Source organism: Sapajus apella, unplaced genomic scaffold (genome assembly GCF_009761245.1).
Source record: "Sapajus apella isolate SASKATOON/1434 unplaced genomic scaffold, GSC_monkey_1.0 scaffold117, whole genome shotgun sequence".
Lineage (NCBI taxonomy): Eukaryota > Metazoa > Chordata > Mammalia > Primates > Cebidae > Sapajus > Sapajus apella.
The window spans coordinates 1709330-1736620 of record NW_022437057.1 but is presented as its reverse complement, the minus strand read 5'-3'; the positions used below and the strand labels follow the sequence as shown (position 1 = coordinate 1736620).

General features: G+C 41.1%; 1 protein-coding gene, 1 non-coding gene and 1 pseudogene across 3 annotated transcripts in view; all 3 read left to right on the top strand.

Moving 5' to 3' along the window:
• The window catches only part of UBTD2 (ubiquitin domain containing 2), a 76838-nt gene that overhangs the window by 7697 nt on the left and 41850 nt on the right, over window positions 1-27291 (top strand). The window lies entirely within an intron of this gene.
• On the top strand, window positions 12486-23310 carry LOC116538134 (annotated as a pseudogene).
• On the top strand, window positions 23978-24122 carry LOC116538166. The gene has a single exon (XR_004263531.1). It is a non-coding gene; the product is annotated as a small nucleolar RNA SNORA57 (small nucleolar RNA).

Genomic DNA, 27291 nt, shown 5'->3' with positions numbered 1-27291 from the left:
AGTTTCACTCATGTTACCCAGGCTGGAGTGCAATGGCGCGATCTCGGTCACCGCAACCTCCGCCTCCTGGGTTCAGGCAATTCTCCTGCCTCAGCCTCCTGGGTAGCTGGGATTACAGGCACGCGCCACCATACCCAGCTAATTTTTTGTATTTTTAGTAGAGACGGGGTTTCACCATGTTGACCAGGATGGTCTCAATCTCTTGACCTCGTGATCCACCCGCCTCGGCCTCCCAAAGTGCTGGGATTACAGGCTTGAGCCACCGCGCCCGGCCTGTTTTTAAATTTTTTATAGAGACGGGGTCTTTCTGTGTTGTTGAGACTGGTCTCAAAACTGCCAGGCTTAAGTGATCCTCCCTCCTTGACCTCCCAAAATGCTGGGATTACAGATGTGAGCCACTGTGCGTCATCACCTAAAGTTTGTAATTTTAATGATGTCCAGTTTATCTATTTTTTCTTCTTTTGCTTGTGCTTTAGTTTCAGTTTTAAAGTAACCTTTCACTGATGTATTCAGAATAGATCTATAGCCAATAATTCGCAAATCTTAACAGCTAACATTTGCTTTCTCAACAGGGAGTAAAAAATTGTTTTATTTCCTCTGATCTGATGAAAGTTGACAGTTTGATTAACAGCATAGCTAAAAAGAAAAAAGTTAACAAAAGTAATTCATAAACATACTTCATCTTTTATCTGTTCCCTTTTTTTTTTGGGAGGGGGGAGACAGAGACTTACTCTGTCACCAGGCTAGAATACAGTGGCATGATCTTGGCTCACTGCAATCTCCGCCTCCCAGGTTGAAGTGATTCTCCTGCCTCAGCCTCCCAAGTAGCTGGGATTACAGGTGCGCACCACCATGCCTGGCTGATTTTTGTATGTTTAGTAGAGACAGGATTTCACCGTGTTGGCCAGGCTGGTCTCAAACTCCAGACCTCAAGTGATCCACCCATCTCGGCCTCCCAAAGTGCTTGGATTATGGGTGTGAGCCACTGTGCCCAGCCATTTGTTCCCTTTTTCTGTCTTCTCCCTTCCCTCCCTCCCTTCTCTTTCCTTTCCCTTCCTTCCCTCCCTCCCTTTCTTTGTCTCTGTACCCCAATAAGGAACCTTAAAGGTGAAAGCACTTGTCCTAAGAGAACATGGTGCAACTGGCCCACATGTATGGGGTCAGAAGGATTGGAGGACTGATCTTCACCCCAGTTGATTCTCTTAACTCAGTTTGTAAACTGATTGTACATGAGTCACATCCAGTCAACAAACCTCCTTTATTTGGCCTGTATGATGTTTTTAAAAATCAAGCATATTAGGATATAATTTACATGTAATAAGATAGATTTTTAAGTGTACAGTTTAGTGAGTTAAGATATGTATTCATCCATGTAACCACCACCTCAATCAAGGTAGAGAAACTTTCCTCATCTGGGAGCTCTCCGCGCCACTTCCCAGTCCATTCTCCTTCGCCCCACCCCACCCGCCCCAGCCCAGCAGCAATTGCTGCTTGGACATCCACCACCCCAGCTCAGTCTTGCCTGAACTTCATGGAAATTGACCCTAGAGTACTCTTTGTGCTTGACTTCTGTCACTCAATATAACGTCTGTCATCTGTGTTACATGCCTCATTGTTTCTTTTTATTGCTAAGTATTTTTCCACTGTGTGAAAATGCCACAATTATGTTTTTCTTTTCTTTTAGATGGGCAGGCAGGAAGATGGGCAGGGGAGAGGAAGTGGGGAAGATAGTAGGAAGAGAAGTGGGGTGGGAAAGAAGACAAGGGAAGAAGGTGGGTAGGCAGGGGAGAGGGAGTGGGGCAGACGAGCATAAGACGGAAGTTGGGGGGATAATGGGGGGAAAATGGGTGGGCAGGAAGATGGGCCTGGGAGAGCAAGTGGGGAAGAAGGTGAGCGGTTGTGGCCCTAATTCATCTTTTTGAGGGGGGCTAGGGAGCAGGGTCTTTGTCACCTAGGCTGGAATGCAGAGGCACAATCACGGCTCACTTCAACCTCGACCTCTGAGGCTCAAGTGATGATCTTCCCATCTCAGTCCCCCAGATAACTAGGACTATAGGCCTGCACGGCCACACTTGGCTAATTTTTTGTATTTTTTTTGTAGAGATGGAGTTTCACCATGTTGCTCAGGCTGGTCTCAAACCCCTGAGCTCAAGCAATCTGTCTGCCTTGGCCTCCCAAAGTGTTAGCATTATAGACGTGAGCTACCATGTCCTGCTTTCATCTTTTTTTTTTTTTGGAGACGAAATCTCACCATGTTGCGCAGGGTAGAGTGCAATGGTTCAATCTCGGTTCACTGTAACCTTCACAACCTCCGCCTCCCAGGTTCAGGCAATTCTTCTGCCTCAGCCACCTGAGTAGCTGGAATTAGAGGTGTGTGCCACCACACCCAGCTACTTTTTGTATTTTTAGTAGAGACGGGGTTTCAGCATATTGGCCAGGCTGGTCTTGAACTCCTGACCTTGTGATTCACCTGCCTTGGCTTCCCAAAGTGCTGGAATTACAGGCATGAGCCACCAAGTGCTGGGATTACCAGTGCGAGCCACTGCACCTGGCCCACCTTCTTGAGAGATGATGGCTGCATTTTCTGGGGAAGTATTTTACAGTCAACAAGCATTGAGTACCACAATATGCCCAACATTTTATTGGTCACTGTGGTCTGGAAAAGAGAAGTCATGATCCTATTTCTTGAGCATGTCACAATCCCTTTTAAGGAAAGCGTAATGTGCACGTGTGAAGCAACTATAAAACACTATATAAACAGATAATACCATAGCATAACTGTGCAAGTGCTGAGGGAATAAAGGAAGACAAAGTGGCAGCTGAGAAGCTATTTAAAAGTGATCAGAATATTCACCTGGATCATCCCAATTTTAAAAAAAAGTGATCAGGATAAACTAGTTTTTTAAAGACATGTTCTTAGTTGGGCGTGATGGCTCATGCCTGTAATCCTAGCACTTTGGGAGGTTGAGGCTTGATCCCAGGAGTTTGAGACCAGCCTGTGTAACAAAGTAAGACCCTCATCTCTACCAAAAAAAAAAAAGATTATCCAGGTGTGGTGGTGTGTGCTTATGGTCCCGACTACACAGGAGTCTGAGATGGGAGGATTGCTTGAGCTCAGGAGTTCCAGGATGCAGTGAGCCATGTTTTCTGTGCCACTGCACTCCAGACTGGGTGACAGAGCAAGACCCTGTCTCAAAAAAAAGAAATGTTCTTCATAGACTGGCAGAACATACCAGATGGAAGAATGATTATGAAGCAAAGCTTGGAAGTGGTTGTAAATAATACATGCATGGGGTAATGGTTGTTAAAGTAGCTGCTTTGGCTTAAGCAGAGTGGGTGAGAGAAAATGATGGAGAAACTGGGCAGGTATTGAGTCGGATGTTACTGTGAAGTCTTGAAGAGAAGAGGTTATCATCTAATGGAAAGAGTGTACTGACTGCTAAATATCATTCAGTAAATATTATTTGAACCACTAGTTACGTGCTAGTTACTGGGATTACAACAGAGGGAAAAAAAATTTCTGCCCTCAAAGGAATTTACAGTCTACACTTTGTTGCTCAAAGTGTCTCTGGACCAGGAATATTGGCATCACTTGGGAGGGAGCATGTTAGAAGCTCAGAACCTCAGGCCCCACCTCAGACCTACAGAATCTGCATTTTCATGAGATTCTCAAGTGATTTCCTATTTAAGGTTTGAGAAGCATTGGTGTAGGATTGTCTAAAGTAGGAAGAGACGAGGATGAGGAACCTATCAGGGAAAAAAATGGCATGAGTTGGTGATTTATTGGATGTAGAGATACAGAAGAGAAAAGGAGAAGTAAAGTAATACCGTATTAATAAAGTTGAGTGACCAGGAATATTAAATTAGCCTGGCAGGTTTGAAGGAATAAGAAAGATGTCTGGGGAATGTCCTGGTTTAGCATTCAGTATATGTTAAGATATAGATGACAGAAGAATGTTTAAGTAGAGTCACCAGTTAGTATGGTACAGAAATTTAGATATGGAACTCTAGATGCTTAGAGCTTATGATTATGAATTTTGGGATCAGCTGGGGTAAGTTGACTGAAGGTGTAAAAGTGAGTGACTGCTAATAAGTAAGTGAAAGAGGAGGAAAATACTAATAATTGAGTCAAGAGTTTCATAAAGGATGAAGAAATAAGAAAATTACCTCTAATCAGGCCTGACATATAGTAAGTAGGTACTTTGTATACTGAATTTTGTTGAATTGAGAAACAGGAAAGCAGGTCTCTGCTTGTGAAACTGATCTGGTTGTATTTAGAACAGATCATTCTTGTAGTTTCAGAAAATAATTTTGTTTAGTAACTTGGTTCTAGTTGTGGCAGGATAGTTTAGCTGTGTTCACAGCCAAATCTCATCTTGAATTGTAGTTTCCATAATCCCCATGTGTCATGAGAGGGACCCGGTGGGAGGTAATTGAATCATGGGAGCGGTTACCTCCATGCTGTTCTTGTGATAGTGAGTGAGTTCTCACAAGATCTGATGGTTTTATAAGGGGCTTTTCCCCCTTTTGCTCGGCACTTCTTCCTGCTGCCATGTGAAGAAGGACATGTTTGCTGCCCCTTCCACCATTATCGTGAGTTTCCTGAGACTTCCCTAGCCCTGTGGAATTGAGTCAATTAAACCTCTTTCCTTTATAAATTACCCAGTTGAGGGCGTTCTTTATAGTAGCATAAGAACGGATTAATATGTGGTGTTTGCAAAAATTCTAGCTATAGTTTGTTACTCATATCCTAAAATAAGGTAGACTTCTTGGGTATATAATTCCAGAATATACCAGTAGCCCTTTTGAGATTGGTGTGGTTCAGGACAAACACAGTCTCTGTAAGACTTTTCTTCACCAAGAATGTTATATGTACTTCTTTCTTCTTCTTTTTTTTTTTTTTTTTGACATGGAGTTTCCCTCTTGTTGCAGAGGCTATAGTGTAATGGCGTGATCTTGGCTCACTGCAGCCTCCCCGGTTCAAGTGATTCTCCTGTCTCAGCCTCCAGAGTAGCTGGGATTACAGGCGCATAACCACCATGCCTGGCTAATTTTTGTATTTTTAGCAGAGACGGGATTTCATCATATTGATCAGGCTGGTTTCGAACCCCTGACCTCAGGTGATCAGGCTGCCTCGGCCTCCCAAAGTGCTGGGATTACAGGCGTGAGCCACCATGCCAAGCTTGCTTTCTTATGTATTTTCAGTGTCCATTATATTCTACACATCATCTAACAGGTTTATTAAATTTTCTTATGCTTCTAATCTTTGGGTTATGCCTATAGTAAAGAGTACAATGGCCAAGTGCAGTGGTTCACGTCTCATGTCTATAATCCCAGTGCTTTGGGAGGCTGAGGCGGATGGATCACAAGGTCAAGAGATTGAGACCATCCTGGCCAACATGGTGAAACCCTGTCTCTACTAAAAATACAAAAATTAGCTGGGCGTAGTGGGGTGCAGCTATAGTCCCAGCTGCTTGGGAGACTGAGGCAGGAGAATCACTGGAACCTGGGAGGCAGAGGTTGCAGTGAGCCGAGATCCCGCCACTGCACTCCACCCTGGCAACAGAGTGAAACTCTGTCTCAACAACAAGAAGAGTAAAGCAAAATTGAGGATGAGGAGGACTGAAGATTTAGTCTACTTTTATCCCAAGTGTGACAGTGGAAGTAAAAATCCTTCATATTTTCTGGATTGGTGACCTCCGGGGCTTTATGAGAGAGGTGTCTAAAATTTCATACCTCTTTGGCAAGAGACTTTTAGAGGCAATTTACTTGATACAAAGCAGAAGATGGCAGATTTTACTAGAAGGAGTGGAGCTGTGGGGAGAGGACCAAAAGGAAAATGGGCAGCAAGAAGATGTAGGCTGGAAATACAGTGGTAATCTGGATAGGCAGGTCTAGCAGGTATGAGAACTTAATGTAGAGGTCAAGGAAGCTACAGTCAGAAAATATTGGATATGGGGAGAGCTGAACCCTCTTTGGGAAAAGTTTTAGCAGTAGAGTTTACATGAAAAACTGACGTGGGCCATTGTAGCTGCTGCTTGATCATCTGCCTTCCATTGGGCTAGTCCCACTCCATTTTCAGTTATCTATCAAATAAAAGATTGGAATTTATATTGGAAGGCATTTTTAAAGAATTTTGCACTGAACATTAAGTGAGGATTTTTTTCATCTCTGAATTTATTTAGGAATTAGTTATTAGTGCTGTATGTTTTTGTTTGTTTGTTTGTTTCAAGAGATGGGGTTTCACCATGTTGGCCAGGCTGGTCTCAAACTCCTGACCTCAAGCAATCCACCTGCCTTGGCCTCCCAAAGTGCTGGGATTACAGGCATGTGCCACTGTACCTGGCCATTAGTGCTGTATCTTATGTACAGAAGCTTTAATCCGTTAGACATCATAGCAATTGTTATTCTTGTGACTTTTGATAGCCCTGGTCTCTAATGCCCCCTCTTTGGACAGATTTTAATAGATGGATTTTATTTTTAAATCTGCCTGTTTTTCTTACTGTACAGGCAAAGCTTTGGCAGTACTTTGTTAGTAGTACTTTACCCAGGTGAGTCCTCTAATGAGAATGATTATTGAGTATTAAATCACTAGTAATAACAATTTTTTGCCTTTACATTGATGAATTAATTATATCTCTTGTGGCTTTTGACCAAAACACATTCTTATCTTGTTTCAGGAATACATCAGGTTGATTTAGTTTCAGCAACATGATCAAATTAATTGGACGTGATCAATTTGCTGATTTAGTGATTTTCATTTTTCCTTACTGCAGACCACCTGAGTGGTTATCGTCATTTGGAGGGCCACTGCACCTGATTCTTCTCATGCCCCTCTTCAACCCTCCCATCTTTCTGCTTCTGCTTATCTGGCAGTACTAGGCTGCCAGCAAGCTTTTCTTGATTCACTGGTGATTCAAGGAAGATAGAGCTTTACTAATGCGTATGTACTTAAAGATGCATGTGTGTTGGCCAAGAGCAATCAGCATGTATTCGTCTTGCATCAGCTACTTTGATGTGCCATCAGCAAGAATCAAGTTTGGTTTTTAATATATCCATATATTGAGCTGAGAGGTTAAATACTGCTGAGTGTACATTGGGTGTTGTGATGCCATATTTTTGCATGTTTGCAATGAAACTTAGAAGTTTCCATTATTGCTCTGTTTTCTGAAATGGAATTTCTGTTGAAGTTAGACATCTAAGAATAAAATATTTACATGTGAAAGCCATTGTAAATGAATTACAGGAGTGTGAAGTCATAGTTATATTTACATTTGCTCAAAACTTGACTGAGTAATGAATTAATGACTTTTGGGCTTTTCTGATTGAGTTCTTACCCTCAAAGGAAAGCCTTTCTTTTTCTTTTTTTTTTGCATTTATTATAGTGGGCTTTTAGGTATAAGCAAGGTCAGGTTATTTCTTTGCATTGGTTCAGACAGTTTCTATGCTTGTGGGCTATGTGATAAGAATATCAAAGGGGTGTAGTAACAAATAATTCAGTTCATTTAGTTATGAATCAGCCCTCAACTTAGGGCAACCACTTTATTTCTTAAGTGAGTTAAGATGCTTCTTCCTGAAGTGTTAAAACACAATACCTTTCATTATTCCAACTTCCAGCACTTGAAGCTAGCTTTAATTAGAGATATAAATAAGGCCTGATCTGTGATATTAAGTACCTTATGGTCTACTGGAGGAATCACACATTTAAGTAGAACTTAGGTAAAGTTCAAAAAGTCTCTACAGCAATGAATACTGTATTATGTAAGTTCAAGGAAGAGTGGGGAGCAGGGTCAGAAAGCATCACTAAACAGTGATATATATAAGAAGTTTGTCTTGAAAGAGGATTAGATGAAGAAAAGGCAGAGAGGGGCATTCTGCATGCAGAGGAAATTACTTGTACCGCGACATGAAAAAACATGACATTTAGGGGGGATTGCCAAGAAGCTTGTAGAGAAGATGGGTGAAATGTGAAGTTATTAAGATATGTTATTAGATTTGGGAAGGCATGATTGCCATAATCCGTAGACCAAGTTGTGAGAAAATATAGGTGATATTAGTTAAGTGGTTTAAAATTTTTGTTTTCGTGCTTCTAGCAGACTAATTCCCGTGTAATGCTGCATTTTGCAAGGTTATTTTATGTAAAATTCTGATGTACTAGGTTATTATAGTCTAACATTTTTATTCCGTTACAGTTTTAATGCTAGAGGTTGGACACCCCTAATCCAGAATTTGAAATGCTCCAAAATCCAAAACTTGTTGAGTGCCACCATAACCAGTGCCCAGAGGATTTCAGGTCTTCAGTTTAGGGATGCTTACTAGTATGTGTGCTGCAAGTATTCAAATCTGAAAAAATCTAAAATTCGAAATATTTCTAGTTTCAGAACTTTTAAATAAGAGTTACACAATCCTTATTATCACAGATTAATCATAAGAAATGTATTTAAATTTAAAAAGAAAATTAGACAGGCCTGGTGGTGGCCGTGCTTCTAGTCCCAGCTACTCATGAGGCTGAGGTGGGAGGATCTGTTTGAGCTGATGAGTTCAAGGCTGCAATGATGATCTGTGATCGTGCACTCCAGCCTGGGTGACAGAGCAAGACCCTGACTCAAAAAAAAAAAAAAAAGGGAGAAATGTGTTTAACTTTTTTTTTTTTTTGATACGAGGTCACTCTTGTCTTGTCACCCAGGCTGGAGTGCAACGTCATGATCTCCACTAACTGCAGCCTCCTCCTGGATTCAAGCAATTCTTCTGCCTCAGCCTCCTGAGTAGCTAAGATTACAGGCATGCATCACCACACCTGGCTAATTTTGTATTTTTAGTAGAGACAGGTTTTTTCCATGTTGGTCAGGCTGGTCTCAAACTCCTGACCTCAGGTGATCTGCCCATATTGACCTCCCAAAGTGCTGGAATTACAGGCATGAGTCACTGCACCTGGCCTGTGTTCAACCTTTTTTTTACATGCACATATATATGTTTGTTACAGAATCAGTCTGTGTCTCTTAGGTCGCAATTTTCTGGCATATGGAAAAAGTTTGGTCTGAGATTCTTCAGACTGCTTGGGTTTTTTTTGTTGTTGTTTTTTTTTTTTTTTTGAGACGGAGTTCACCCTTGTCACCCAGGCTGGCTGGAGTGAAATGGCGTGATCTCAGCTTACTACAACCTCCGCCTCCTGGATTCAATCGATTCTCCTGCCTCAGCCTCCCGAGTAACTGGGATTACAGGTGCCCACTACCACATCTGGCTAATTTTTGTATATTTAGTAGAGACGGGGTTTCACCATGTTGGACAGGCTGGTCTTGAATGCCTGACCTTGTGATCCACCTGCCCTGGCCTCCCAAAGTGCTGGGATTACAGGCGTGAGCCACCACGCCCAGCCGGATTAGATCATCTTTACCAAGGTTACATTTAATTCTTTTTTCAAATTATTTGTTATTATTTTTTTTGAGACAGGGCTTCACTCTGTCACCCAGACTGGAGTGCAGTGGTGCAATCTCGGCTTAACACAACCTCTTCCTCCCGGGCTCAAGTGATTCTCCTGCCTCAGCCTCCCAAGGAGCTAGGATTACAGGTGCATGCCACTACTGCCAAGCTAATTTTTCTATTTTTAGTAGAAATGGGATTTCAACCTGTCAGCTAAGCTGATATCCAACTCCTAACCTCAAATGATCTACCCGCCTCAGCCTCCCAAAGTGCTGCGATTTACAGGCATGAGCCACCTTGCCCCACCCAAGCTTTTTAAATGACAATTTTCAAACATACTGAAAAGTTGGAAGGCTCTAGTACAGAAATACTTGAACGCCTGTCACCTATATTAAACAAATGATGTTTTGTCAAATTTTCTTTATATATCTTTTTTTGATATATATCTCATTTTTTTGCGCCTGTTTGAAAGTGTGAACATAGATATCATGATACTTCAACATGAATCTCTTAAAAATAAAGCTGTCCTACGTAACGACAGTATCATTATCACTGCTAAGAAAGATTATTATATCTTCATGTCCTCTGAGAGCTAGTCCATAGTCTGAATCCCTTAATTATCCCCAAAATGTCTTCTATACCTGGGGTTTTTTCCCCAAAATCAGATCTTATCAGCATTTAGACATTGTGTTTGTCACTACAGTCTTTTAAAATCTGGAACTCTTCCTCTTCTTCCCTGTGACATTTTCTTTTTTGTTTTGAGATGTAGTCTCACTCTGTCACCCAGGCTGGAGTGTGACACGGTCTTGGCTCACTGCAACCTCTGCCTCCCGGTTTCAAGCAATTCTCCTGTGTCAGCCTCCTGAGTAGCTGGGAAATACAGGCGCATGCCACCATGCTGGCTAATTTTTTGTGTTTTTTGATGGAGATGGGGTTTTACAATGTTGGCCAGGCTGGTCTTGAACTCTTGATCTCAAGTGATCCACCCACCTCAGAATGCTGGGATTACAAGCGTGAGCTGCCATGCCGGCCAACATTTACTTTTTGAAGAGTCTTATAGAATGTACCACAATCTGGATTTGTCTGAATGTGGCCCTTTGTCATTTAATGTGTGCTGTAGCCCCTGTGTTTTTCCTGGAAATTAGGTAGATTCAATTCTACAGAGGATGATGTAACTATTTTCCAGGCTACAGTAGACCCACACTCTTCCCACTTCTGTGTTCCAACTAGGATAATCTTTCGTTACTGACCAACTCTGAGCCTTTTTCTCATTTTTCTACCCAGAAATAATCCTGCCATTTTCTGAACTTCCTTAGTACTACTCTTATAGTACTTATCCTCCCCACTCCTATTTAAAAAAAAAAAAAATCTTCTATCATGGCTATTTTTATACATCACTTATCTTCTCAGGATGTAAGCTGCATTGGACCTGGGGCAGAGATTGTTTCTCTTATAATGCTTTAGGCTCAATTATCATTTGTGTGGAACACATCTTTGACTTTATAATGGCATTAGAGAGAAAATAATATTCTCCTAGTAGAAGCCTTTCTTAGTTCTAGAACAGGAGCTTTGTTAAATAGGACCATATAGTGTAATGAAAAGACCTGGGAGTCAGAAGAACCCTTGAGTGCTAGTTCCACTCACCCTCCATTTCTTTATGACCTTAAATAAGTCAGTTGACTTGCCAGCTTTCATTTTTAAGTATGTTAGATGAAATCAGTAGATTCAGACGTTAACATGGAGTGTTCTGTTTATCTCTATTTATCTGTCATTGAACATAGCCTTAGCATTTGATTTCTTTATATTTTGTTTTGATGGTATGGAATCAACAAATTCCTGATATACAAAATTTTCTTAAACATGATTTAGAGTCTCATAAAGTAATGTAGGAGATTTTAAGTTTGAATCACTAACATCATCAGCTGTACTCAGAAGTTAAACATATCATGTCAAGTAGTGTTATCACTTGTTATATTTTCTCTGAGTATTGTTTATTTACTTTGTGTTGATGAGAGCATATACTGAGCCAGATGCGTTTGAGCTTGCTGTGACATTTAGTGGAACCTAGACATTCGTATACTGTGTTAGTGTGCTCACTTGTACAGTTTTAAGGGACTGGATATATACATGCCTGTATTAACAAAAGACATCATGCAGACCTGTGGTTTTCCCAATCAGTAACACATTTGCAGGAAGTTTCCTAAGTTTCATATATGCGTAAAGATGGCAAGAGAAGCTTCATTCCTATTTCTTTCTTTTTTTTTTTTTTTTTTTTTTTTTGAGACGGAGTTTCACTCTTGCTACCCAGGCTGGAGTGCAATGGCGCGATCTCGGCTCACCGCACCCTCCGCCTCCTGGGTTCAGGCAATTCTCCTGCCTCAGCCTCCTGAGTAGCTGGGATTACAGGCACGCGCCACCATGCCCAGCTAATTTTTGTATTTTTAGTAGAGACGGGGTTTCACCATGTTGACCAGGTTGGTCTTGATCTCTTGACCTCGTGATCCACCCGCCTCGGCCTCCCACAGTGCTGGGATTACAGGTGTGAGCCACCAAGCCCAGCCATTCCTATTTCTTTACAATCATTTTGACCCGGTAGCATAAGCTAACATGTCTCATGATGGTCTTCATGTTAGAAACTTAACATTTGTGGAACTTTTTATTATAGTTCTTTAAAATAGCAAAAATATGTTTTACAGAGTAATCTCAGTTGTGTTTATGGATCTCTGAAGCAGGTGTGTGTTTCGTTCTCTTGGGTTCTTTGGAACCACTTTTAAAAAACTATGGTAAGATCCTAGGGAAATCTTTTTTTTAAAGAGAGGCTCTTACTCTGTTACCTAGGCCAGTGATGTGATCAAAGCTCACTGGAACCTTAAACTCCTGGGCAGTCAAGCAATCCTCCTGCCTCAGTCAGCCTCTGGATAGCTAGGACTGTAGGCACACAGCACTGCTTCTGGCTGATTTCTAAATTTTTTATATAGATGGTGTCTTGCTTTGTTGTCTAGGTTGATCTTGAAGTCCTGGCTTTGGGTGATCTGCCCTGCCTGGGCCTCCAGAGTGTTGGGATCATGGTCATGAGCCACTGCAGCCAGCCAGCTTTTGGCTGCTTAATGTACTGTAAGTGAAGTTGTTTGTTTATGATGTGAATCTTACCTCTTAGCCTATATGCAACTTAGCACTATTAGGCCTACTCTCCCTATCTCTCACGTAGCATTACTTTTCTCCTTCCTCTCTTGGACGTAAAATACTGCATCTCTTTGCCTACAATTGGAGCCAAGTTATTTTATGTTTAACTATAGAAAATTCAGACAGGAAATACTTCGTGGAAAGGGATGTGTTTGACAGTTTGTCTGTGGCTTGTGAAGTAGGAACCAGAATCAGATGGCATGCTGAGAAGGACCTGGTAGGTAAAGTCTGGTGTCTGCTCTGCTGTGTTTTTAAAAACCTGACTGTTGCTTATGAGAATGGATTAGATTCAGATGAAACAAGTGGGATGCCGATGCAGTCTTTACATCAAGCGGCTCATGCACAGCCTCTTCCCATATCAGGGCTTTTGTGCTGTTCCCTTTACATGGAATCTAAACAGTGTGTGGTACTGGCCAGGCACGGTAGCTTACGCCTATAATCCCAGCACTTTGGATGGCCGAGGCAGGAGGATCACGAGGTCAGGAGTTCGAGACCAACCTGGCCAACATGTTGAAACCCCATCTCTACTAAAAACACAAAAATTAGCTGGACATGGTGGCACAAGCCTATAATCCCAGCTACTCAGGAGGCTGAGGCAGGAGAATTGCTTGAACCTGGGAGGCGGAGGTTGCAGTAAGCCAAGATCACACCACTACACTCCAGCCTGGGTGACAGAGCAAGACTCTGCCTCAAAAGAACAATGTATGGACAGTTCTTAAAACTAGTATGCCCTTCCCCCATGCTTTAAAAAATTTGCTTTTAGAAATTATTTGTTTACTTATGTACTTCCCGTCTTCCTCCAGAATATTGTAAGCACTGTGAGGGCAAGGACTTTGTCTGATTTGTTCTTTACTATATCCCTGGTATCTGGTACAGTGCCTAGTACATCTGCAGTAGATAGTTGCTGCTTGCGTAAATAAGTGAAATAATGAATAGACAGTTGTGGCTCTTTTATCATTTAGAAAATGAAAAGTTTACTATTTGCTTTAATTCTTTTTTTGTGAAATTATTTTATTACTGACTGTTTCCTTAGTTATACAGAAGCCTATTATCTTTAGAGAGACTCTTCATAGTAATTAACTTGGATAGATTCTTATTTGCCTGGTGTAAAGCAGTGATCTAATTTGCTTGTTAAGAGCTCCCTACTTATTTGGTGTTTGTGTATTTTATTCTGTCATCCTTAGCAAACCTAGTGGTGTCTTGACTTGCTTTAGATGTGAACAGAGGGCTAATTGCATGTATAGCCTATTTAGCCCAGTGGAATTAGGTTGCCCTCGGGCTGATCTGTGCTTATGTTGAATGAAGCAGAAATTCAGGCTTCATGTGCAGCCTATACTGAGTACTGTACAAATAGGAAGTAATTACAACAACCTTTAAGAATTCTCTGAATTTTTAAAATTTGTTTTATTTTCATTTGTTTTTTGAGACGGGGTCTCCATCTGTCTCCCAGACTGGAATGCAGTGGCACAACCACAGCTCACTGCAGCCTCAACTTCCTGGGCTCAAGCCATCCTCTCACCTCAGCCTCCTGAGTGGCTGGGACTGCAGGCACATGCCAGTATACCTGGTTAATTTGGTCTCCAACTCCTGGGCTCAGGTGAGCCTCTTCTCTTGACCTCCTAAAGTACTGGGATTACAAGCATGAGCCACTGTGCCCAGCCCCTTGGGTTGTTTTATTTTTTTTGTTTTTTATTTTTATTTTTTGTGATGGAGTCTCACTCTGTTGCCCAGGCTAGAGTGCAGTGGCGCAGTCGTGGCTCACTGCATCCTATGCCTCCTGAGGCTGACAGGGTTCAAGTGATTCTCCTGCCTTAACCTCTTGAGTAGTTGGAATTATAGCCACGCACCACCATGCCCAGCTATTTTTTTTGTGTTTTTAGTAGAGATGAGGTCTGACCATTGGCCAGGCTGGTCTCAAAACACCCGACCTCAAGTGATCCACCCTCCTTGGCCTCCCAAAGTTCTGGGATTACAGGCGTGAGCCACTGCACCAGACCAGGTTGTTTTATTTTAAGCAGACATTTTAGAGATTGCTGGAGGAGGAGGGGAAGTATCTGAGGACAAGCTATCGTTGGTACTGATTTTTAGAATTCTTGTTGAGGCTGCAGTAAGCCATGATGGAGCCACTGCATTCCAGCCTGGGTGACAGCAACAACCTGTTTCAAAAAAAAAAAAAAGTAAATAAAATACTAAAGACTAATTTCACTTCAGGGGTTAGAACTATTCATCCTTTATCTTTTTATTCGAAACCACATTTTACTATATAAAAATTAGAGCCAGGTGTGTTGTTGTGCACCGTAGTCTCAGCTACTCTGGAAGCTGAGATGGGAGGAGTGCTTGAGCCCAGCCTGGGCAACATAGCAAGAATCCATCTCAAAAAATTACACAGACACACATACACACGCGAGCATTGTATCTTGGGGGGAATTTATTACTCAACTATTTAAATATAACTTTATAGCATACAATTTAAACTTCATAACATGTTTATGCTTTTATAATACATGCTTTGTATTATGAGATGTTTAGTAATAGAGATAGATTTTACAATTTTTGTCCCGTTTTTACTTATTAAAGTCTTGGCTGGGCGTGGTAGCTCACGCCTGTAAGCCCAGCACTTTGGGAGGCCAAGGTGGGCAGATCACATTGTCAGGAGTTCAAGACCAGCCTGGACAACATGGTGAAACTGTCTCTTCTAAAAATACAAAAATTGGCTGGGCATGGTGGCGTGCACCTGTAGTCCCAGCTACTTGGGAGGCTGAGGCAAGAGAATCACTTGAACCTGGGAGGCGGAGGTTGCAGTGAGCCGAGATTGCATCACTGCACTCCAGCCTGGCGACAGAGCGAGACTCCATCTCAAAAAAAAAGTCTTCCTTCCCAATTCTTATTTTCACAAGTGTACACTGAATACACCTAGTGACATACTTAAACTTGTATGTAAGTATCTCAACAGTGATTTATAAGTAATGGGTATATAATAAAATACTATTGAGGCTGGGTGCTGTGACTCACACTTATAATTCTAGCACTTTGGGAGGCTGAGGTAAGCGGATTGCTTGAGCTCAGGAGTTCAAGACCAGACTGGGCAACATGATGAAACCCTATCTGTACAAAAAAATCCAAAAAGATTACCTGGGTGTGGTGGCATGCACCTGTAGTCCCAGCTCCTTGTGGGGGTGAGGTGGGAGGATTGCTTGAGCCAGGGAGGTTGTGGCTGCAGTGAGCCACCAAGATCATACCACTGCACTTCACCCTAGGTAACAGAGCAAGACCCTGTCTCAAAAAACAAATAAAACTAGTTGAATGTATGTGAGTGTATCTTATTGAAGTTATTAATAGCTTTTCAGTTGTTTAAGATTCATAAATTAACAAATGTGAAAAGAGCTGTGATTGTTAACGATACTTTTTTTTTTTTTGAAATGGAGTCTTGTTCTGTCACCCAGGCTGAAGGGCAGTGGTATGATCTTGACTCACTGCAGCCTCTGCCTCCTGGGTTCAAGCAATTCTCCTGCTTCATCCTCCCAAGTAACTGGGACTGCAGGCATGTGCCACCATGCCCGGCTAATTTTTTTGTAGTTTTAGTAGAGATGAGGTTTCGCCTTATTGGTCAGGCTGGCCACCAACTCCTGACTGCAAGTGGTCCCTCCACCTTGACCTCCCGAAGTGCTGGGATTACAGGCGTGAGCCACTATGCTCGGTTGTTAATGATACATTTTATTGTACATTTTTATTTTTAAAGAATCGATACACATTTTCTTGATTTGTGCGTGTGTGTGTGTGTGTGTGTGTGTGTGTGTGTGTGTGTGTGTGTGTGTTTAGATGGAGTCTTGCTCTGTTGCTCAGGCTAGAGTACGGTGGTGAGATCTGGCTCATCGCAACCTCCACCTCCGAAGTTCAAGCTCTTCTCCTGCTTTAGCCTCCTGAGTAGCTGGGATTACAGGTGTGCATCACCGTGCCCAGCTAATTTTTTGTATTTTTAGTAGAGATGGGATTTCACCATGTTGGCCAGGCTGGTCTCAAACTCCTGAGATCTCAAACCTCAAGTGATCCACCTGTCCCGGCCTCCCACAGTGCTGGGATTACAAGTGTCAGCCACCACTCCCAGCCACATTTTCTTGATTCTTCAAAAGGCCCTTTGACTTTAATGAAGACTGATGATAATATTGCCATCTTACAGTGGAGGAAACTAAAGCACAGGTCCTCAGTTCTGATTTTAATTTGAAAGAAAAATAAAAACAATAGCCAAAAATGTAAGCTTTGTCTTCTGTTACCTAGTTCAGTATTCTCTCCACAGATGATGGGGGTTTTGGTTGGCTTTTCTTTCCTTGCATTAGAAGTGTATGTGAGCAAGGTCAGGCATGGTGGCTCACGTTTGTAATCCCAGCACTTTGGGAGGCCAAAGCAGGTGGATCAGTTGAGGTCAGGAATTTGAGTCCAGCCTGGCCAACATGGCAAAATCCGCTTCTATTAATAATACAAAAATTAGCCAGGCATGGAGGTACATTCCTGTAATCCCAGCTGCTAAGGAGGCTGAGGCACAAGAACTTCTTGAATCTGGGAGGCAGAGGTTGCAGTGAGCTGAAATCGTGCCAGTGCATTCCAGCCTGGGCGGCAAAGTGAGACTGTCTCAAAAAAAAAAAAAAAAAAAAAAAAAAGTGTATGTCAGTGTTTTCCTTCATGACAGTAAACACAGTTATTACCTAACTGGATCAAGTAGGGAAAAAGTCATAATCCTGCTCATCTTCCCTTGTGCCCTTTTACTTGGTTATATTCTTTCTCATCATTGCCTTTGCCTCTTATCCTGTGCTGAATGTTTTCAGCTTAAAACTCAGTTCAAACTTGACTTGAATTTAGCAGTTGAACTGTGTGTGGAGCGAAGTTTCCTTGAGCTCTTTGAGGTACAAGAAAGGAAGGCTTTGTTTAATCTGTAGAAAGTCTAATAAAGTTTTTCTAAGCCTGTGCTCTTCAGTCACTTAGTGGAGTATTGGAAAATCTCAGTTATAAAGTAGTGCTTGTCCCAAGGAGTAAGTCGAAGAGATAATGAAAGTGTTCTCTCTGCACTTAGAATATCAGCATATGGTCATTTGGGGTCACCTGGCTTTATAGCTGATAAAAGGAGCAGAGACATTCTCGCTTCCTAAAGTGTCTCCCTTAGAAGTGGAGGAGGGAGAAACCTGCAGGTTTTTCTTTTTCTTTTTCCCATTTATTTATTTTATTGCATTTTAGGTTTTGGAGTACATGTGAAGAACATGCAAGATTGTTGCATAGGTACACACGTGGCAGTGTGATTTGCTGCCTTCCTCTCCATCACCTACATCTGGCATCTCTCCCCTTGCTATCTCTCCCCAACTCCCCACCCCCCACCGTCCCGCCCCTGTTTCCCCCCAACTGACCCCAGTGTGTAGTGCTCCCCTCCCTGTGTCCATGTATTCTCATTGTTCAGCACCCGCCTATGAGTGAGAACATGTGGTGTTTGATCTTCTGCTCTTCTGTCAGTTTGCTGAGAATGATGGTTTCCAGGTTCATCCATGTCCCTACAAAGGACACAAACTCATCGTTTTTGATGGCTGCATAATATTCCATGGTGTATATGTGCCACATTTTCCCTGTCCAGTCTATCATCGATGGGCATTTGGGTTGGTTCCAGGTCTTTGCTATTGTAAACAGTGGTGCAATGAACACTCGTGTGCACGTGTCCTTATAGTAGAACGATTTATAATCCTTTGGATATATACCCAGTAATGGGATTGCTGGGTCAAATGGAATTTCTATTTCTAGGTCCTTGAGGAATCGCCACACTGTCTTCCACAATGGTTGAACTAATTTACACTCCCACCAACAGTGTAAAAGTGTTCCTATTTCTCCACATCCTCTCCAGCGTCTGTTGTCTCCAGATTTTTTAATGATTGCCATTCTAACTGGTGTGAGATGGTATCTCAACGTAGTTTTGATTTGCATTTCTCTGATGACCTGTGGTGAGGAGCATTTTTTCATATGTTTGTTGGCTTCATGTATGTCTTCTTTTGTAAAGTATCTGTTCATATCCTTTGCCCAGTTTTGAATGGGCTTGTTAGTTTTTTTCTTGTAAATCTGTTTTAGTTCTTTGTAAATTCTGGATATCAGCCCTTTGTCAGATGAGTAAACTGCAAAAATTTTTTCCCATTCTGTTGGTTGCCGCTTCACTCTAATGATTGTTTCTTTTGCTGTGCAGAAGCTGTGGAGTTTGATTAGGTCCCATTTGTCTTATTTTTATATAATACAGAGTTTTGTTATCATAGCTTGTGCTTTATCTGATAGTCACCAATTGCTGTCTTAGGAAGTTACCTGGATAATAATTTTAACTTGATGGTGATTCAAGAGCTTTTAAAACTTGATCGTTGTTGTGTTGCTAAAAATTAACACACAGGGCCTGTCGAACAAACCCTGGCTTTCACTGCATTGGGTTTATGATGGCTGCGTCATGTCACAGAGATGCTCTCCCTAAACGATTCAGAGTAGTTTATATTCTCTTTAAATTCTTGTAATTTGAAGTTAAAAGTTGAGATGTGCCACAACACATAACAAGTAGGACACAGTGAAAAGGAACTTTAGAAACTATAAAATTATACCCAGTGTTTCTGGAATGAACTTAATCTGTAACAAGATCTCTGAGAATGGAAAGAATTGCTTATCTGTTATTGAATGAAATGACATATAATAGCCTTAGAAGCAAGAAGGAGACTATCTTTCTGCATTGGATTAATTTTAGGGTAGAAACGGGTTATTGTGGGTGTTTGTATTTTGTTTTTTTATATTTCAGTACTAAATTTGCTGACTAGAACTTGTGATATACCCTGCATAAGGTAAAAAAATAACTTTTTCTATAACAAGCAATCCTTAAGCATTTTAAGAAGGGAATAATCAGTAGGAACAGAACTTCAATGGTAAAATAGGCTTTTCACCCGGGATAAGGATGAATACTAAAAGTTTTATCTGTAGGAAGTTTCACAATTGATCAGAGAGGGAGGAAAGAAGTTTTCAGATAAAACATTAAGAGTAAAGAAAATTAAGATGTATTAATAGCATAAAATACAGTTTCCACCGAGAAATAGTTCTGATTTAATAATAAGTAGGAAGTATAAAATACATTGGCAGTTATTTTTGCAGCAAAATCTCAGGAAAATATTATAAAATTTTAATGAATAGGAAATTATTGATTAATGATGTCTTTGCATTTACTCTTTTTTTTTTTTTTGAGACAGAGTCTTGCTCTGTCACCAGGCTAGAGTGCAGTGGTGAAATCTTGGCTCTCTGCAACCTCCACCTCCCAGGTTCAATTGATTCTCCTGCCTCAGGCTTCCAAGTAGCTGGGACTACAGGTGCATGCCACCATGCCCAGCTAATTTTTGTATTTTTAGTAGTGATGGGGTTTTACCATGTTGGCCAGGATGGTCTTGATCTCCTGACCTCGTGATCTTCCCACCTCGGCCTCCCAAAATGCTGGGATTACAGGCGTGAGTCACCTCACCTGGCCCACTCTTTTTTTGGGGGAGGGATGGGGGATGGAATTTCACTCTGTTACCCAGGCTGAGTGCAGTGGCATGATGTCAGCTCACTGCACCCTCCATCTCCGGGTTCAAGCTATTCTCCTGCCTCAGCCTCCCGAGTAGCTGGGCTTACAGGCGCTCACCACCATGCCCAGCTCATTTTTGTATTTTTAGTAGAGACCGAGTTTCGCTATGTTGGCCAGGCTGGTATTGAACTCTTGACCTCAAGCAATCCACCCACCTCGGACTCCCAAAGTGCTGGGATTACAGGCATGAGCCACTGCGCCTGGCGCATTTACTCTTGATACAGTCTAAAAGCTTTATTTTAACCTTGCTAAACTAAATCAGTACCTTGTAAAGTTCAGATTAGAACACTTACAAGATCACTTTTGCCTTCTAGGTAACAGAAAAATTGAAGCTCTGATTCCCCTTCCCCCCACACATATATTTATGTGGTATTTACACTGTATATACACATGCAACATATAAGAGTATGTATATTTTTTATTATATTAATATGTAGTCTCTTTTTTATGAGAGCTCGTTGAGGACTAATCCTTTCTTAGTTATAGTCTTTTTTTTTTTTTTAAATAGAGTTGGGGGTTTCACCATGTTGACCAGGCTGGTCTCGAACTCCTGACCTCAAGCGATCCGCCTACCTTGGCCTCCCAAAGTGCTGCGATTACAGGCGTGAGCCACTGCACCCGGCCAATTATAGTCATTTTTAAAACCCTCAACAAACTAGTCATTAAAGGAGCATACCTCAAAATAATAACAGCCATCTCTGACAGACTGACAGCCAAAATCATACTGAACAGGTAAAAGCTGGAAACATTCCCTTTGAAAACCAGAACTAAACAAGGATGCCCACTCTTACCACACCTATTCAGCATAGTTCTGGAAGTCCTAGCCAGAGCAAGCAGGTAAGAGAAAAATAAAAGGCATCCAAAGTGGAAGAGAGAAGTCAAACTCTCTCTTTGCAGACGATTTGATTTTATACCTAGAAAACCTCTTAGTCTGCCCAAAAGCTCCTAGATCTGAAACTTTGCAAAGTTTCTGGATACAAAATCACTGTATAAAATTAGTAGCATTTCTGGCTGGGCTTGGTGACTGATACCTGTCATCCCAGCATTTTGGGAGGCCAAGGCGGGTGGATCATCTGAGGTCAGGAGTTCCAGACCAGCCTGGCCAACATAGTGAAACCCTGTCTCTACTAAAAATGAAAAATTAGCTGGGTGTGGTGGCAGGCACCTGTAATCCCAGCTACTTGGGAGGCTGAGGTGGGAGAATTGCTTGAATCCGGAAGGTGGAGGTTGCAATGAGCCAAGATACTGCCATTGCATTCCAGCTTGGGTGACAAGAGCGAAACTCTGTCTCAAATAAAAAAAAAAATAGCATTTCTATACACCAATATCATCCAAGCGTAGAGCTAAATCAAGAACACAATTCTATTCACAGTAGCCACAAAAAGAATAGAATACCTAAGAAAACAGCTAACTAGGGAAGCGAAAGATCTCTACAAGAAGAATTACAAAACACTGCTGAAAGAAATCAGAGGACATAAACAATTGCTTATGGAGAGGAAGAATCAATATTGTTAAAATGGCCATACAGCTCAAAGCAATTTATAGATGTGGTGCTACTCTTCTTAAACTACCAGTAACATTTTTCACAGAATTTGAAAACACTATTCTAAAATTCATGTGGAACCAAAAAGGCCCCAAAGCCAAAATAATCCTAAGCAAAAAAAGAAAGCATCACGCTACCTGACCTCAACTATACTGCAAGGCTACGGTAACCAAAACAGCTTGCTACTGGTACAAAAACCAGGCACACAGATCAGTGGAATGTATTAGATAACCCAGAAACAGAGCCACACACCTACAACCATCTTCAACAAAGTAAGCAGGGGGGAAAGGACTTCCTGTTCCCCTTTATGTACATGAGTCACCTTCAGCAGCCTTTCATGGTCTCCTTGTTGGAGGGGATGGAAATTCCAATAGTAGCATGCAAGTACCAGTAATTGAATCAAATGAGAATCCTCTATCACAGAAAAAAAAAATAGAACCTAGGATTGAACCACAGAAGATAGATTATTATCCTGAAGAAATGTCACCCCACTTAATGAACTCTATCTACCCCTGCAAGCGTTATTAAAGAGAATCATCCTTTGGCCATCATACAGCCTAGGAAGAGACCTTTTTACCTGTGGAATCCCTGGATACTCAAAGGAATCGGAGGATACACAGATATGATTATGATGGATGGAACCAAGTGTACACTAAAAGCTCCCACTTGAAAGCACACAGAAGAACACACATAGGAGAAAAACCCTACAAATTGCGAATGGGAAGGATGCACATGGAAGTTTGCTTGGCCTGATGAACAAACAAGACATTTCCGAAAACATACTGGAATCAAAACTTTCCAGTTCCTGGACTGTGACCACAGCTTCTCCCATCTGAACATCTTGCCCTCCGTAAGAAACGTCACATACTAGTCTGAATGCCTTTGTGTCCTGCTCAGTGTGACTCCCCACTCACCTGGCTCTCTCTCCTGCCTCTCTTTGTCTAACATTTTTTACATGTACATTTTAATTTGATTCAGTCGATCTGAATCTCTGAATTTATATAATCCAAACTTCCGTATGGTCAGTAGTAGATGTTCTCTAATCCTCCCTCTCCTTACCACGGGTCAGACCTAAAGAATGTGAATATTGCCCCGCTTCCCCCGTCCGGGATGCTAAGCAAACCCTTCTTATATACATTTAATGTAATAAGAACAAGGGAGCATGTAAACTAACATAACCAATTGTCAGTTCTCCATGTATTCCTCAAAAGAATGTTAGAGTAAATGTATTAGAAATACAAATTAAAATGTTAAGAATTCATAGGGTTGATGTTGACAATGGTTTGAGAGATTTATATCTCAGGACTTAATTTGAGGAAATACAGTGTAGAGCAAAAGGAATACCCAGCTAATAAGCAAGTTTCTCAAAGCTTTTCTGAGTGTAGTTTGCAAGAATATTGTATTTCTTACTCCTTCTGAACATTGCATTTAAGTAAGCTAAAAATAAAGCTTAGAATTTTGTAATGATGGTAGTCTTAGATAAAATTTAAAAAGAGTAAATGGCCGGGCACAGTGGCTCACGCCTGTAATTACAGCACTTTGGGATCCTGAGGCAGGAGGGTCACTTGAGCCCAGGAGTTTGAGGCTGCACCGAGCTATGATGGTGCCACTGCACTCCAGCCTGGCTGATAGAATGAGACCTTATCTCGAAAAACAAAACAAAAAAGGATTAAGTGACATCTAAGATATTTCTCTTTACCCATGAATCTAACCCCAAGAGAATACAGTTTCTAGTAGTTTTTCTCTGTGTTTTCATCAAAATATCTTTTTCTTTATAACTGGATAAAATTGGACATTTTAGTCCCAGTTCTGCTTTATGGATTTCTTAGCAAAATGTTGCACAAGCCAAAATACCAATATGTTTTATCATTCTGTTGAACCTACTTTTTGATTCTTGTCCATTCTTAAAAGCAAGAGGGCTTTGACCTCAGAAACCAATTAAAGGAGAAGGACTTAACAAATGAATACAACTTCAAGTAAAGTATGTTTATACACATTTTTGCCAGGCTCTTAACATTAGAATTGCTCAAGCAGAGGAAACTTTTCAGACTGAAGAGGGAGACTTCCTTGAAGAAAGAGTCCTTTGGACTCCTAGTGTATTTCTTAGGAAACAGCCCTTCCTTTGGCAGTGGTCTCAGGACAGGCAGCAATATGCTTTTGGTAATTGATGTATGCTGCCTAGGAACTATTTTGTTGTTTGGTCACTAAAGATCAATGCCACTCCCTTTCTTGTCAGGTACCAGGTATGTGCGTTCCCTATTATGTCTGGAGGCAGAGGGAAAGAGCTCTAGTACCCCGGGCATCATGTCTTTGATGCCAGTGGCTTCCTGTCTGCCAGTTTTATCTTCAAGCACCAGGACACGGGGGGAAAAAAGGCCAACCTAAGCCTGGGTTCACATCTTTGAAGTTTTACAGAGCCTTAAGACCTCTTAGATAGGTGGATAATGCAGCTTCACTTTGGGAGGGTTGGTAAAAATCAAGATCCATGTTGAACATTTATTCAAGTAACTCCTAAAGTAAGGAGATAGGATAGTCCTACTGGTTAAGAACGTGAACTTTGGAGTCAGTCTTGGTTTGAATCCCTGTTATACCATTAGGATGACACACAAGTTTCTTCTCTGTAAATTTAACTGTTTTTCCTAACGCACTTTACCTAATTAACTTTTTTCCTAATGCAAATGATAAGTATTGTATGGGAAGATTTTAAATCTATGTAAATATTTTGTTTCTTAGAAAACAGACAGTAGTTTTAGCATCCATTGATGGTGTATGAAACAGTTGTTATAATGGTTGTCCAATGGTTACTTCCTAATTCCATCATTTCTTCTAGAATTATTAATTGGCATTTTAATGTAAGAAAGAGCTCTCTTATGTTCCTCATTTACTTACTGATAATTGATATGGACTCAATATTTTCTTTTTTATTAAATAGGTTATAATCTGTTAAGTATTGTTATGTCTTTTGATGCTCAAATTGTACAACATTAGGCAGTGGGAGCTCCTCCAAACTGGCTCCTTTAATATGTGGACATGCCTTCATTATTTGAGCTTTTACTTTCTGTCCTAACAAATGTCCAAGACTCATCTGATATTTTACTTGTCCATGCCCTGAACTCATCCAGGGATGCTTGGTTCCTTTTAATGAAGAAGAATATTTAAAAACCGGGCCGGGCGCGGTGGCTCACGCCTGTAATCCCAGCACTTTGGGAGGCCGAGGCGGGTGGATCACAAGGTCAAGAGATCGAGATCATCCCGGTCAACATGGTGAAACCCCGTCTCTACTAAAAATACAAAAAATCAGCTGGGCATGGTGGCACGTGCCTGTAATCCCAGCTACTCAGGAGGCTGAGGCAGGAGAATTGCCTGAACCCAGGAGGCAGAGGCTGCGGTGAGCCGAGATCGCGCCATTGCACTCCAGCCTGGGTAACGAGAGCGAAACTCCGTCTCAAAAAAAAAACAAAACCATGATCTAGACTCTAGATGTTGTGCTCAGTACTACTGGAGTGTCGTTGCCTCTAGGTTCTCTCAGTTGTAAGAGCTAGGACCTGCATGCACCCACATATAACACATATCTACATATTTTTATATATTAAAAACTGGATTTTGGCCAGGCGTGATGGCTCATGCCTTTAATCCCAGCACTTTGGGAGGCCGAGGTGGGCGGATCACCTGAGGTGAGAGTTCGAGACCAGCCTGGCCAACATGGTGAAACCCTGTCTCTACTAAAGATATAAAAATTAGCTGAACATGGTGATGTGTGTCTGTAATTCCAGCTACTTGGGAGGCTGAGGCAGGAGAATCACTTGAACCCAGGAGGTGGAGGTTGCAGTGAGCCAAGATTGTGCCACAACACTTTTGGGCAACAGAGAAAGACTCTGTATCAAACAACAAAAACCACAGTGGATTTCATACTAATACATCTAATTACAGCTTAACACTATATGGTTCATTCTAGCATTCTTTGATCCGTATTTATAACTCTCTTCTCTAGTGAAAACCTGGCTCCTGATTTCCACAGTACATTTACTTAGATGTTCAACCCAAGAATACACACAGTTTTGGTGCTAATTCATATCATTGTGAAAAACAAATTTATAGAGTTCAATTTTTGTTATAGTTCTTTTTTCCTTGGACTGGGAGTAAAATAACTGTTGAAAATTTGAATTAGGTTCATACCCCTTTAGTGTAGTTATATTATTCACTTGAAATAGTTAGGTTCATTTATTTCTATTTGTATTCCATTTTAGTTTCTCCTTCTTGTTGATTTTTTTATTTGTGTGAAATGTTAATATACTTCTGTTTATTCCTTGGACTTAGGATGCCTCATCAACCTTTATCTACTCAGGATATATCTGTATACATATATAACTTAGGATATATCTGTATAAATATATTGTGATTATACATAATTAGTAGCATTTGGATGTACATTTAGATGTAGCATTTGGTATACAGTTTCATTACTTTATGGTTATACTGTCATGCACAGTGACAAAGTATGCGCTAAGATTTTGAATGCCTCAGAACTCCTGCTTTGAGATGAAGCTAGTTATTTGCATTGTAGTTAGTGCATTTCTATATTGATGAGATATATTTAAATGATGTTTTTGTATATTATGTAGTTCTAACATGTCTTAAATGTTTTGAGTTCTCAAATAATAGTAACTTTTTTTTCTTTTGCTTGATTGTACAATGAAGCATACAGGTACTTAGAATATACATTTTGGGTCAAGAGTGGTGGCTTGTAATCTCAGCACTTTGGGAGGCTGAGATGGGCAGATCATTTGAGGACAAAACCAGCCTGGGCAACGTGGTGTAACCCATATCCACAAAAAATACAAAAACTAGCCAGGCTTGGTGGCACATGCCTGTAATCCTAGCTAAAGAATATACATTTTAATTATATTCTTTATAATCCTGCTTATAGGATCTCTCTTTTCTTCTCTCTCTCTTTGTTTAAACAACAACAACAAGAAATCCTTAGTTCTGTCTTCTTCCTAATCTTAGAAGGGAAACCTTTCAGTGTCTCTTCATTGAGTATGACATTACATATAGGTTTTCAATAAAGACCATTTATTATGTTGAGGAAGTTTCCTTCTACTACCAGTTTTATGAGTGTTTTTGTCATGAAAAAATTTTTATCTGATTTTTTTCTGCATTGAGATGATCATATGGGATCCCCCCCTTAATTCTATTAATGTGACATATTACATAGATTCTTCTTTTTTTTTTTAAAGACAGGGTTTCACCATGTTGGTCAGGCTGGTCTCGAACTCCCGACCTCAGGCGATCCTCCCGGCTTGGCCTCCAAAGTGCTTGGATTACAGGCGTGAGCCACCATGCCCGGCCACATAGATTCTTCTTACAGTCTTACAGCCGTGAGAAAGACCTCACTTGATTGTGATGTATAATATTTATGCATTTAGTTTGCTGGTATTAATAATTTGCTGAGGATTTTTGCATATTCTGTTTTGACCAGGCTGGGCTGAAACTAGTGATCTTCCCATCTCAGCTTCCTGTGTGTCTGGGGCTG